Source organism: Bos indicus, chromosome 9 (assembly GCF_029378745.1).
Source record: "Bos indicus isolate NIAB-ARS_2022 breed Sahiwal x Tharparkar chromosome 9, NIAB-ARS_B.indTharparkar_mat_pri_1.0, whole genome shotgun sequence".
In the NCBI taxonomy this organism is placed as follows: domain Eukaryota; kingdom Metazoa; phylum Chordata; class Mammalia; order Artiodactyla; family Bovidae; genus Bos; species Bos indicus.
This window is the reverse complement of record NC_091768.1, coordinates 101,091,895-101,105,688: the sequence shown is the minus strand read 5'-3', so window position 1 is coordinate 101,105,688 and position 13,794 is coordinate 101,091,895. Positions and strand designations below refer to the sequence as shown.

At 42.6% G+C, this 13,794-nt stretch overlaps 1 protein-coding gene across 1 annotated transcript in view; it reads left to right on the top strand.

Annotated features, from left to right (window-relative positions):
- Nucleotides 1-13,794, top strand: part of PDE10A (phosphodiesterase 10A) — a 268,184-nt gene that overhangs the window by 103,156 nt on the left and 151,234 nt on the right.

Here is a 13,794-nt window from a genome sequence, read left to right as displayed (position 1 = left end):
ACTTTAAGTAAACTCCAGGAGTTGGTGATGGACAGGGAAGTCCATGGGGTTGCAAAGAGTTGGACTTGACTGAGTGACTGAACTGAACTGAACAATGTAACATAACTTAATCATGAGAGTAAAATTCCATTATATTCACAGTCTGCAAATTATGCAGGGTGTGTACACCAGAGAAAAGTCTTGAGGGCATCTTAGAGTTATGCCTATCACTTAAGTGAATATGTCTGTGGTTTTGAATCTTGATATAAAGAAGGATTGATCCAAGTAATTACTATGCAATCCAGTTGACAGAAGCCTATACATACATGTTTTACATTTTTCTAGAATGACTCAGTCTTTCTAAGGAGACAGTGTATAACACAGTTTCCTTCCATGATTTAAAAAATAGTATGGGGATGGGAATGAGCATTTCTGGTGGAATGAAGTATTCCTGGAAACTCTTGTCCATTTGTAAATCTGTTATCAGTATGAATGACTTCCAAGTGTCCACCTCTTGGCTTCTACAGAACTTCCTTCTTCTGAGCTGCAGATTTATATTTCCTGCTTTTTTCTGGAAATTACCATGTAGATACTCTGATAGGCAGCTGCAATTTAGCAGACCCCAAACCATTTTCTTTTCCACAAATCTTCCACTAACTTCTATATTTCATATGAGTGTCCATTACCTAAGCCAGAAACAGTGGAGCCACCTGTGACAAATCCTGTTGTTTCACTGTTGTTTAAATGTTCCTAGTTTCTGTTGGCTGACATTACCTGACATTAGACAGCATTTTAAAACTCCGTAAGGTTAAGGATGTTGTTTGTTTATTGTGTGTATCAACCATAGTTATGCCTGGTTCATAATAGTCACTCAATAAACATTTATTGGGTGAATAAACGAATCTCAGTGTTTAGAATTCATCTGAGCCAAACTCTGTGCTCAGTCAGTGGGCCGTCTCATCCATGAAGCATGGTTATCTGTCTGACTGTGCATCTTCCTACTTGTTTTTGAATTTCCAGATTCAGCCTAAAACACAGTAGAATGCCTGGCAGAGTAAGACTTTAATAATATTTTTAAATGAATTACATTGAATGCTTGCTGCTAAGTCACTTCAGTCGTGTCCGACTCTGTGCGACCCCATAGACGGCAGCCCACCAGGCTCCCCCGTCCCTGGGATTCTCCAGGCAAGAACACTGGAGTGGGTTGCCATTTCCTTCTCCAATGCATAGAGCTGTATAAATAGTGATTTACTTTATAGAGAACATGTAGAAAATACCATTTCTGGATCGAGTTGTTATAAAAATAATTAAGAAGCTTAAGTTTTTTAGGAAAGAAGGGAAATGTATGTCTTTAAGTCATTTTAAGAAAGATTTTATATTCTTGGATTTTTTTTGTTTCAATTATGTAGGTGAATACTTGATTTAAAAAAAATCTCCTTTGACAAGTAGAAAGGGATGGTTTATAGAAACGCCTGCGCGATGGGCTTCTGTGCGCTTTCTCTTTTATAACATGATTGTTTTAGACTGAGATAAGTGAAAGTGCAGATGTGAATACTGAAAAGTGTATTTCACCAGAGTTTAAAGTGACCGTAGGAAATTACAGTTGTTACTCTGCTAGTCCTATATAAAGAGTGAACAGTGAAGTTATTAATTAAAAGTCGACCTGTATATTTATTATATCAGTCTCTTTTTTGTATTTCTCTTTTCTCCTTTATTCTTTTTTATTACACCAGATTAAATTGCATCACAGGAAATCTACTTTCATTCCTTTCCATATATTTTAAAGTTTTTTTAAAACATCATATACTACTATTAATATAAGGTTTATTTCTGTGGGAGCATTTATTAGTTTTTTCACATTTTTAATCAAATACTTTACTGAAAATCCCAGTATATAGTGGTAAATTTTGCTTTTCTCTTGTTATTGCTGCTTTAAATGTGTAGGTTGTACTTGCCCTTTGGCCGCTAAAGTGTGTGTCCGGAGTCGTCATATGTATTGTGGGAAAGAGCAGAATGTGTTCACTTAGTATTAGGTTTATCTCTTGCCCGACATTTGAGAAGCCACTTTCCCTTTCAGGTGACAGGATTTGATCTTAGCCATTTGGTTAATGCTATTAATACCTTGTGAATCATATTAGTGACATATTGATTCTCCCTGCCACTTTCCAAAGTCATGACTACTCAGTCCTTGGGCCTTTAATCCAAATCAGCTTCCCCAACTCTTGAGCCATTTGAGCTGTGTCAGCATCATTCAGAAACAGAGCTTTGCCCATCTGAGCTGTCTTCAAAGCCAAAGCAGTGAACGCTCTTGGGTTACTTCTGTTTTTATCCCTAGGCTGCTTACTCCTTTCCTATTTTTTTGCCCATCTTCTGGCTCATCGACCACTTCCTTCAAGCCAGGTCTCGAGTTCACTCACAGATGTGTCTTCAGCTGACTTTTTAACCCTTTGCACACTGCGCGGTGTCCTGTATGCTTGCCCATGGCCTCCCTGTTCCTCTGACTCTCCGCTGCTTAATCGGCGTGATCCAGCCTCTGTTAGCCATTCCTACGTGGTCCTGCCTGAAAACTCTCAGGTTAGACCTGCTCTATTCCTTTGAGGTCAGTGTTCAAACACACTTTCTAGTTAACATGGTGGCAGCTAGACATTTTATCGATTTGATTTAAGAGCTCATGGGTAGGTGTAAAATGTGTTACTGTTCTGAAACACACCTAGATGAAATGTTCCTTAAATATAGGTAAATACAGGTTTTGTGAAGTCGAACAACACTTAAACAGTAGCATTATTAGATATCTGTAAAAATCTTAAATCTCTTAATGCTTCCCGATGGAAAGGTGCCCCCTGTTTCGATGAAGGTGGACGTTACTAAATGATTTTCCATTAGTAACATACTATATGTGCAGCTCTTTCCGCGCGTCGTGTCCCCGTGGGGTCGGGCAGCTATTGCCTCCGTCTTTGCTAGTGAGCATAGTGAGGCCTAGGGGTCATAGCGACTTTTGTGCTTGAGCTTATGGTGACTCAGAATCTGGAGGGCCAAGATGCCCCACCAGGTTACTCTGAATTTCTAGCTGGACATGAGTTAAAGAGGTGAGAGTCCTAAACCCTCCACACTGCATAGCCTGTGGCTGGGGGTCTGCTTCCGTGTTAGGCTTCGCCGTGGTGCTGGCGTTTCCTGAGTCATGAGAAGGGTAAAAGTTTGCATCGTGAAGCTTACTCGTGGAATTGTACTCCAGAATCGTCGTTTTCATCTTTATCTTATCACTTTGAGCAACTTAATAGAAATTTGGCTTTCTCAATTCAAGAAACTCTCATAGGTAACCCTCGGCTAAGGGAAAACATGTAATTTCACTTTGGTTTAAAAAAACAACAGTGTGGGATTTGCCTTCTGATAAATGCAGATTACAAACGATGGAAACAGTGTCTTCTTTGCAGCCAAGTCACCCTCCCCAGGCTGTGAATGCGCTTGGAATGAGTAATCAGTTATGTAGGTCAAAATCCTAGTGGTATATTCAATTAAGTTTCATTAAATGACTCCTTTTTAGGTCATAGACGAATCTTCTTTCAGTAAGAATGTACCTGGGTGGAAGAAATTATTTAGGTTATACAAATAGATAATTAGCATGCAAGAATAATTATTATAAGACATTTAAAACTTTCCTCAGCTTTATGGAAGTATTGTAGATGTATATGTATCCTTGAGGTATACAACATGGTGACTTCAGATACTTATATATTAAGAAGATATTACCACAATCAGGTTAGTTAACACCTCCATCCCCTCACTTAATTACCTTTGTGTGTGTGTGTTGATAACTTTTAAGATCTACTCTCAACAACTTTTAAGTATATAATACAGTACTGTTAATTACAGTCACAACACTGTATATTAGATCCCCAGGATTTATTCACTGTTTCGTCTTATAGTTGGAAGTTTGTAACCATGGACCAAAGGGCTCCCCTGGTGGCTCAGATGGAAGAATCTGCCTGCAGTGCTGGAGACCCAGGTTCTATCCCCGGGTCGAGAAGATCTGGAGAGGGGACTAGCAACCCACTCCAGTATTCTTGCCTGGAGAATCCCATGGAAAGAAGAGCCTTGCAGGCTACAGTCCCTGGGGTTGCAAAGAGTGGGATGTGACTGAGTGAGTAACACACAGACAACCATTGACCAACATCTCCCATACCCCCAGCTACAGGCCCCTGGCAATCACCAATACTTTCTCTTTGAGTCTGATTTATTTAGATTCCACGTACAAATGAAATCATGTAGTATGTAATGCAGCATAATGCCTTCAAGTTGCATCCATGTTGTCACAAAGGCAGGCTCTCTTTCCTTTTTATGGCTGAATAATATTCCATTGTGTGTATATGTGTGTGTGTGATGCTTTTTATCCACTCATCTGAAATGGACCCTAAGGTTGTTCCCATGGTTTGGTAATTATGAGTAGCGCTGCAAAGAAGACGATGAGCTAGGAATAAAATCATATGACCCAGCAGTCCTGTTGTGGACGCGTAGCGCTGTTTGTAACAGTCAGGACATAGAAACAACCTAGACGCCCGTCGACAGGTGAGTGGTTGAAGAAGCTGTGGTACATACATGGAATGGAACGCCACTCAGCCATAAAGATGGACTTGAGTCAGTTCTAGTGAGGTGGGTGAATCTAGAGCCTATTATACAGTGAAAAAAGTTAGAAGGAGAAAAACAAATATCATGCATTAATGCATATATATGGAATCTAGAAAATAGCACTGATGAACCTGTTTGCAGGGGAGGAGTAGAGACACTGACAGAGAGGACAGACTTGTGGACCCAGAGGGGGAGAAGGGATGCACTCAGAGGGGGAAGACGGGATGCACTCAGAGAGTGGCGCTGGAACGTGCACGTGGCCATGTGCGAGCGAGGAAGCTCTAAGAAGTTGCTGTAAGCACAGGCAGTTCACCTGGTGCTCTCTGACAGCTTAGAGGTGTGGGGTAGGGTGGGTTGGGAGGTAGGCTCAGAAGCCCGGGGACACATGTATACTTATGGCTGATTCACACTGTCGTACGGTAGAAACCAGTACAACACTGTAAAGCAATTATCCTGCAATTAGAAAAAAGTGTTCTGATGAATCTGTGTAAAAAAAGGCAGCACAGATATCTCTCTTCTTCTTCTTCTTTTATGTAGTACCCTGTGGCTTTCAGGATATTAGTTCCCTGACCTGAGCTCCAGCCTGTGCCCCTGGATAGAAGCAGGGAGTCCTAACCACTGGACTGCCAGGGGCTCCCCCAGATACATCCCTTAAAGGGAGCGGTTTTATCTCCTTCACATATACACCCAGGAGTACGATTGCTTGATCGGATGAGTTCTATTTTTAACTTTTCGAGGGACCTTCATACCATTTTCCATGCCGGCTGCACCAGTTTGCATTCCCACCAACAGTGCACAGGTATAATCACGTTCCCTCTTGTCATTTTGATGACAGCCAGACTAACAGGTGTGAGGTGAAGCTTCACTGCACTTTTGATTTTCATTTACCTGATTATTAGTGATGTTTGGTACCTTTGTGTATATTCATCTATTCATCCTGTATGTCTTCTCTGGAAAAATGTCTGTTTGAGTCCCACACTCATTTTTAATTGGATTTTTTTTTTTTTTTTTTTGCCACTGAGGTGGATGAATTGCTCTTATGTTGTGGATATCAACCATTTATCAGACGGATGTTTTTCTCCAGTTCCGCAGGTCGCCTTTTTGTTTGGCTGATCGTTTCTGACATGCAGAAGCCCCCTAGCTGGGTGCAGTCCCCCTTTTTTATTTTTGCTCTTGTTGCTTGTGTCGTCCAGAACAACTTTGCCAACATCACGTCAAGGGGCTTTCACCTGTGTGCTCCTCTAGGAGTTTTGTTGTTTCCCATCTCCTGTTTAAGTCTTAACTCCAATCTTGAGTTAATTCATGAGTGGTGTGAGGCAAGGGTCCCCTTCAGTTCTCATGCATGTGGTCATGCAGCTTTCCCAACATTGTTTATCTAAGAGATTATCTTTTCCCCACTGAGTGTTCTTGACTCTCTCATCAAATATTAGTTGACTCCGTATTTGAAGGTTTAACTCTGGGCTCTTGATTCTGTCTCCTTGGTCTGTTTGTCTGTTTGTCAGTGGGTGAGTGTTCAGTCATGTCTGACTCTTTGCAACACCATGGACCGTAGACCCCGGGCTCCTCTGTCCATGGGATTTTCCAGGCAAGAGTACTGGAGGGGCTTGCCATTTCCTTCTCCAGAGGATCTTCCTGACCCAGGGATCAAACTTGCATCTCCTGCATTGCAGGTGGATACTTTACTGCTGAGCTGCCTGGGAAGCCTTTTAAGTCAGTACCATACTGTTTTTATTACTATAACTTTGTAATAACATTTGTAATCAGGGATTGTGGTGTCTCCAGCTTTATTGTTCTCTATCAACTTTGCTTGGGCTCATTGGGAATGGGTCCCATGAATTTTAGGGCTTTCTGTGAAAAAGGACACTCTGCTCCCTGTTTTTCCTCTTCGGTTAAAAAGAATGGTATCATTCCCCATGGGGTTTGACAGAAATCCAAAAGCATCTCATCTGTTCATTTTTGTTGTAATTTTGGGGTCATTTTATTGATACTGAAAACCCATTGCATCTCTTACCGGGTAATCTCTATGCATTGCGTATGAGGGACTCTGCCTTTTTAAATAAAGAAGCCCAAAGGAAATGAATGTTAGAACCCACTGCCCGCTTCCCTTATTTGATGAATGGAAGAAGGAACTGCTCTGTAAATCCTTACATTTATAAGCTCATGTACACCAGTGCACTGTGGGGAAGAGCTTTGACTTAAAGGGTTCATATTATAGTATATACAGGGATCTAATTCCAGACTTGGAGCTTCATTAGAGGTGGACTGAAGGGTGTCTAAATTAGAAAAGCATGTTTGGATAATAAAAAAAAAAATTCTCATTTTACAGAAAACAGTATATTTAAACTGTTTCAGTGGGAAAAGAAACAGGAAAGTAGTGTGAAGAAAGAAACGGACCTCATCTGGTGTCAGGGAGGAGGAGTGGGGGGCACGGGCCGCTGAGAGGCGGGGCCCCTCGTTGGGACACTTGCTTTCTGACCTGGCTGCCTCTGTGATCTTGCAGGACTGGGCAGTTTGCAGCCGCATGGCTGCACGTCTGTGGTGTCACGTAAGACAAACGATGTCTATGGATTTATTTATTATTTTTGATGGTCCCTGTGCCGGGGATTCCCAAGACTGCTTCTAAGCTCAGTGATTTTCTGGGGCTCCGGGACACGTAGTCATGCTTACGGTCAGCACTTCTTACGGCAGGAGAGGGTGCAGTGCGAACCAGCCAAGGGGGCGGTGCACAGGGTGAAGACTGGGGGATCTGGCAGGAGTCCTCCCCGAGAGGGTCACACAGGACTCGTCTGATCACCCCCAGCATGACTGTGATAGCGTGTGTGCAATACTGCTGACTAGGGAAACTCACTAGAGACTCAGCACCGGCGTTCTTGCTAGGGGCTCCTCACATAGGCAGGCTCTGCCTGCGGCTGTCCAGAATACAGACTCCCAGAATGAAAGCAGGTGTTTGGCATAAATCATACTGTTTGCGCAAGCATTCTGGGCCCAGCACCTCACTGGCATCATGCTCCAAGCCAAATTCTCTGGTGCCAGCCAAAGGCCAGGCCTGCAGGCAGACCCTCAGAACAGTCTCAGGCGTGCGTGTCAAGCTTGTCCTGCTTGGAGCCAGGACCATGCTCCGCGGACGGTGGAGAGTGACACAGGCCAGCTACTGCCCTCGTGGAGCTCGTTGTCTGCCCAGAGGCTGGAGTCCAGTAAGAGAACAATAGGAGAATAGAGTTCAACTTGGGGTGGGTGATGTGGAGCGAGAGAGAACTGCAGAGCAGCGGAGTGAATGGAGAGCAAGTGCTCAGGGGAGTTATCTCTACTTGGGATGGGTGATGTGGAGTGAGAGAGAACTGTAGAGCAGCGGAGTGAATGGAGAGCATGTGCTCAGGGAACTTATCTCTACTTGGGGTGGGTGATGTGGAGCGAGAGAGAACTGTAGAGCAGCGGAGTGAATGGAGAGCATGTGCTCAGGGAACTTATCTCTACTTGGGGTGGGTGATGTGGAGTGAGAGAGAACTGTAGAGCAGCGGAGTGAATGGAGAGCATGTGCTCAGGGAAGTTATCTCTGAGGAAATTGCTCTTCCATCAGCTAAATGTCTCACTTAGACAAGTGGTGAAGCGTGGAGAAGACTCAGGCAGACTCCAGAGGAGACGGCAGATGGGGAAGGACTGGGCAGGTTTGAGGAAATGAAGGAAGCGTGGGGAAAAATGGGGTCTCAAGTTAGACTTACTCTCAGGTCTACTGGGTGGTTCCAAGTGGTTCCTGCTCTAGAGATTTCTTCCTGCCTTGTTGTCAAAGTCCAGGGTTTAGCAGTCAGGTTTCTCAGTCTACAGTCTGATGTGAAATGTGTCCTGTAGTTCCGATTTGGGAGATAGCACTGGTCAGGAGCAATTCCACTAAAGCATAATAAGCTCAGGGCAAGTGTCAAGAACAAGAGGCAGTTGGGCTCTAGGAGGTGGGCTCCTGGGCTTGTAGCTCTGTCCAGCCCTAATGAGGGCTTCCGCACGCTCACTGTGGCCTTCATGCTGCTCTGTGTTTTTTTTTCCTTTCTTATGGTTCTGGTGCTAGGATTCATTTATTCAACCAACTTTTGTTGAGCGTTTACTCTGTGCCAGGCACATGATGCCCTGGATTATTAGTCCTCAGTTCAGTTCAGTTCAGTCGCTCAGTCATGTCCAACTCTTTGTGACCCCATGGACTGCAGCACGCCAGGCCTCCCCGTCCATCACCAGCTCCCGGAGTTTACTCAAACTCATATCCATTGAGTTGGTGACGCCATCCAGCCATCTCATCGTCCGTCGTCCCCTTCTCCTCCTGCCTTCAATCTTTCCCAGCATCAGGGTCTTTTCAAATGAGTCAGTGCTTCGAATCAGGGGGCCAAACTATTGGAGATTCAACTTCAGCATCAGTCCTTCCAATGAATACTTAGGGTTGATTTCCTTTAGGACGGACTGGTTGGATCTCCTTTCAGTCCAAGGGACTTTCAAGAATCTTCTCCAATACCACAGTTCAAAAGCATCAGTTCTTTGGTGCTCAACTTTCTTTATAGTCCAACTCACATCCACACATGACTACTGGAAAAACCATAGCTTTGACTAGATGGACCTTTGTTGGCAAAGTAATGTTTCTGCTTTTTAATATGCTGTCTAGGTAGGTTATAACTTTTCTTCCAAGGAGTAAGCGTGTTTTAATTTCATGGCTGCAGTCACCATCTGCAGTGATTTTAGAGCCCAAAAAAGTAAAATCTGCCACTCTTTCCCATCTATTTGCCATGAAGTGATGGGACCAGATGCCATGATCTTAGTTTTCTGAATGTTGAGTTTTAAGCCAACTTTTATAACACCCTGTATAACACCCTGGAATCATATACTGAGAAGTGTTGTGGGGAGGGGCAGACAGTGACTAACTGATGCTCTAGCTGTTGTATCTTTGTATTAAGGAAGGAGATCACGTGATTGGAGTAGAGATGGGAGAGAGAGAGAGAGAGATACTCAGGAGTGGGAAGGTGTACAAAGCTGAGTGTGGGACAGAAGGCACATTTGCCTGACTTTAAGCTCATTCCCCTGCTAAACTGCGCTTGATCTTGGCTGAGTAAAGAAGGCTGTGCATAGGAACATATATGCAACCCAGGAGAATGATCACCTGCAGCTTGCGTGTACACGCACGCACACACGACGTTTAGCAAAGCCTTGCCGTTGAGCAGTGTAACCACCCACCGCTGCTTAGCATGACATGAGAACCTTGTTTTCTTTTAACTTGACAGATGTTGTTCCCCTGCACTTAGAAAGTTTACTTCTTAAAACATATGTTTTCAATGGTCATTTTAGAAACGCACATGTTTATTGATTTGGCCGTGCTCGATCTTAGCAGCGCGCGGACTCTCTTGCGGCGTGGGCCCTGCAGCGCGCCCAAGTAGTTACGGCCCGCAGGGTTGGTTGCTCTGCGGCGCGTGGCGTCTTCTCAGACTGGGATCCACCCCGTGTCCTGTGCGCTGCAAGCTGGGTTCTCAACCCCCGGACCACCAGGGAAGCCCACTCATTGTCTTTTGAAGAGTTAATCATGTCCACCAAGAATCGTGTGTTCTCTCAGCTAATCATTTGTCGTCGTTCGCGACTCCTCATGGTGACGCGCGTTTCAGCCCCCTCTCAGCTCAGGTTGTTCTTTGACAATTGAACGATTACAGCGCAGTGTTTAATAGCATGAGAGGGTTTTTTTTTTTTTTTAATTTCTGGTTGCTTATTTTTAATCCAAAGCTATCTAACAGTTGAATGAAGACTTTAAGAAGCTGAAAATTATTTACCTGTTCTTTACATCTGGAGTAAGCATATGGGAAAATATGAAGTTGAGACAATTATTGTGATGAGCCAGAGAAAAGATTATTAGTAAAATATACCTTAGACTTTTGAAATATATGGTTTCTTCTAATCCAGTTGAGGTTAGCTACTCAACTCTATTGAGTTGGATAATGGGGCAGGAGAGGACTTAATGGTAAGACACCTTCCCTCAGAAAAAAGAGTTCTTTTAAGACAGAGCAGAGCTGAGTTAGGGTAGCATAAGGGCACCATGGAATGGGGGCTCGGGAGCAGGGGCGGGCGGGGGAGGGTGCTGGGCTCCTGCCATGCGGTTTCCACTGCTTTTGCAAAAAGAGTACAGACAGATAATAGAGATTTTATTTGCCAATTAAGATAGCAGAGTTAATATTTGAAAAATTGTGTTTTTTTCCTATTTCTAGCAATAGATCCTTCAGTACTTGTAATTAATTTAAAAGTATCCCTCTGAGAAAAACAATAGTCCTTCAGCCTCTGATTTGAAGGTGATTTTGTAATTTTAATGAATCTGAAAGTGGCAAGATTCCAGAATTAAAAAAAAAAATTATTCAGCATGTAGATACCCATTTTTAGAATAACAGTTTGTCATAAAGACACATTTACAGATACCATCTGAGGTAAACCTAAATGTGTATTGAGTCAGTGACATAATCAGAGAAGAACATTCCAAGAGACTTTAAAATGCAGTAGCTTGTACATTTCTCGTGAGATATCTGGACTTCCCTGGTGGCTCAGTGGCAAAGCGTCCGCCTGCAATGCAGGAGATGCAAGAGACACAGGTTTGATCCCTGGGTTGAAAAGATCCCCTGGAGGAGGGCATGGCAACCCACTCAAGTACTCTTGGCCTGGAGATTCCATGGACAGAGGAGCCTAGTGGGCTACAGTCCATGGGGTCGCAAAGAGTCAGACATGACTGAGCGACTGGGTTCAGAGTAGTAAAATGTTTAGTTTTTCACCTACAGGAGAATGCTACTGAACCAATTCATTGTAAAAACTGGTCAGTAAAGGGGAACACATTCAGCATGTATCCTGTCTTGTGGCAATGAACTAGCCACACAGTTGATGAGGTGAAGTTTCTTTCCGTGTTATTTGTATTAGTCAGTGTTTTGGATTGTAACTACTCTAATAGATAGGGGAATCTCATTTTTGTTTAACTCATTAGTGACAGATGATCATCGTTTCATATTCTTATTTGCCATATCTGTATCTTCCTGTGACAAAGTGTCAGCTCTTTGACTCATTTATAATTGTGTTTTTTTTCTTTTTGAGGTTTAAGCATTCTTTGTATATCTCAGATAGAGTTCCTTTATCTGATACATAATTTGGCAAATAGGACTTGTGGCTTCCCTGGTGGCTCAGAGGATAAAGTGTCTGCCTGCAATGCAGGAGAACTGGGTTCGATCCCTGGGTTAGGAAGATCCCCTGGAGAAGGAAACGGCAACCCACTCCAGTATTTTTGCCTGGTGAGCCCCATGGACAGAGGAGCCTGGTGGGCTGCAGTCCACTGGGTCGCAAAAAGTCAGACACGACTGAGTGACTGCACACACACACACACACACACACACACACACACACACAATATGCACTAAGATGAAATGAGGTGAGTGAGTCAATTATGACTTTACGTTTTCAGCCTGGGTTTCTGGAAGAATGGAGAATAATAGTAACAGGAAAAAGAGTTAAAATCACTTTGGGAATAAGTGGGAAGGAGATGACTCACATAGTTTTGAGTCAAGATGGAGCTTGGGGTGATGGAAGAATTTCCAAACTAGAGATGAAAAATATACAAAAATTCTTGATTCAGATTTTGCTGTCATCATTGTAGATTATTGTAGAGAAAGCAGAGGTGAAGAGCAAATAGAAAGTTAGGAACCATATTATGTCACAAAAGTGATACAAGGAAGCTTTAAGAAGGAATCAAGTGTTGAATTTGCTCCACCATCATGGGCATGGTCAGAGTGTGAACATTACTTTGTTTTCTTGAAGTCAGATCAGTTCTCAGATTACTTCTGTTCTGTGCCTTTTGTATCTGGAGACTCGAACTTGCTTTGTCAAGAGAGCTCTCTCTTACTTTCATGAGTCTCATATCTTTCAGTACCTTATAGAATTTCTCAAATTGGATTTTACATCCCTGAGGCTCTTTGCAGGGTGAACATGGACTGGGTCTTGTTTCTTTAATAATCTAATTCAACTACATAATTATGTATAAGAGATCTATATCATTTAAATCAAGTGCTTAGCTAATAATTGAATTGAATTAATTGAAATAAATCATTTGCTTTCTCAGTAATACCATTCTGTTGTGGAATCATGCAACTGTGACTTTAGTCCCCAGCAGAATTAATTAATACGTCTAAGTTCTGTGCCTTGTCTGGTGCTGCAGGCATGCAGCCTGTTCTCTGAAGTCATAATGGTATGCTTGGTTTTGTCTTTTCTGCATCTAAAAGTAAGAATTTCCATTGCCTTTCCCACCTAACCGTCCCTAAAGATGGTAATTTATTGAATAATTCACAGAGTATTCAGTAGTACTCTGAATAATTATTTTAAATAATTAAAATCACTGAGTAATGACTACCGATAGCCTGTGATTTTGAGTGCTTTAGTGAAATGGCATACCAACCTGAAGCAACAGTTTGATAATGTATGATTTTATATTTTTTAAGTGAAGATCTGCGAAAGTTCTTTGAAAATTCTATGTCTGTTCAACAGTTATTATTAGACTTGGAAGATTATTTTTTTGAAATGGACTACATATATGAATATCAATGAAAAAATGTTGAGATTATTTTGGACTGAAGTCAGTTGTATTATTGGATTTAGTGGCCCTGAGAAAAAGGAGAATTTGTGCTGTAAACAGTAAAAGAGAAGAACTTATTCACTAACCATATTTTTAGCACCCGAAGTCTGTTAGTCCTTTACGCTCCTGTTTGATACTCTTACTAGAGCGTCACTCCTGTTAAGTGTTAAATGTGTGATAATCACGTAAAGTAGAAGTACTTTGTAGGCTTAACCGCAGGCGCTAGAATACAGCGCTGATTCAACTGCGACACTGAAGTTCATCGTTGGAAAACGGCTGTGTAACACGATGACATATCTATAGGTTAAAATTTCTGAAGTTTTTTCTTTTTTCTCTACTTTTTCAAAGTGGTGAAACGTAAATAACACAGAATTTGCTGTTTTAAGCATATCAAGTCTATAATCCAGTGGCATTAATGATACTCACAATGTGGGCCACCATCACCCCTATCTACTTCCCAAACCAGAAACTCTGTATCCGCAAAGCAGAGAATTCCTCCTTCACCTTTTCCTCAGCTCCTGGAAGCCACTAATCTGCTTTGTCTCTATGAATTTACCCGGTCCAGAGGTTTCCCATAG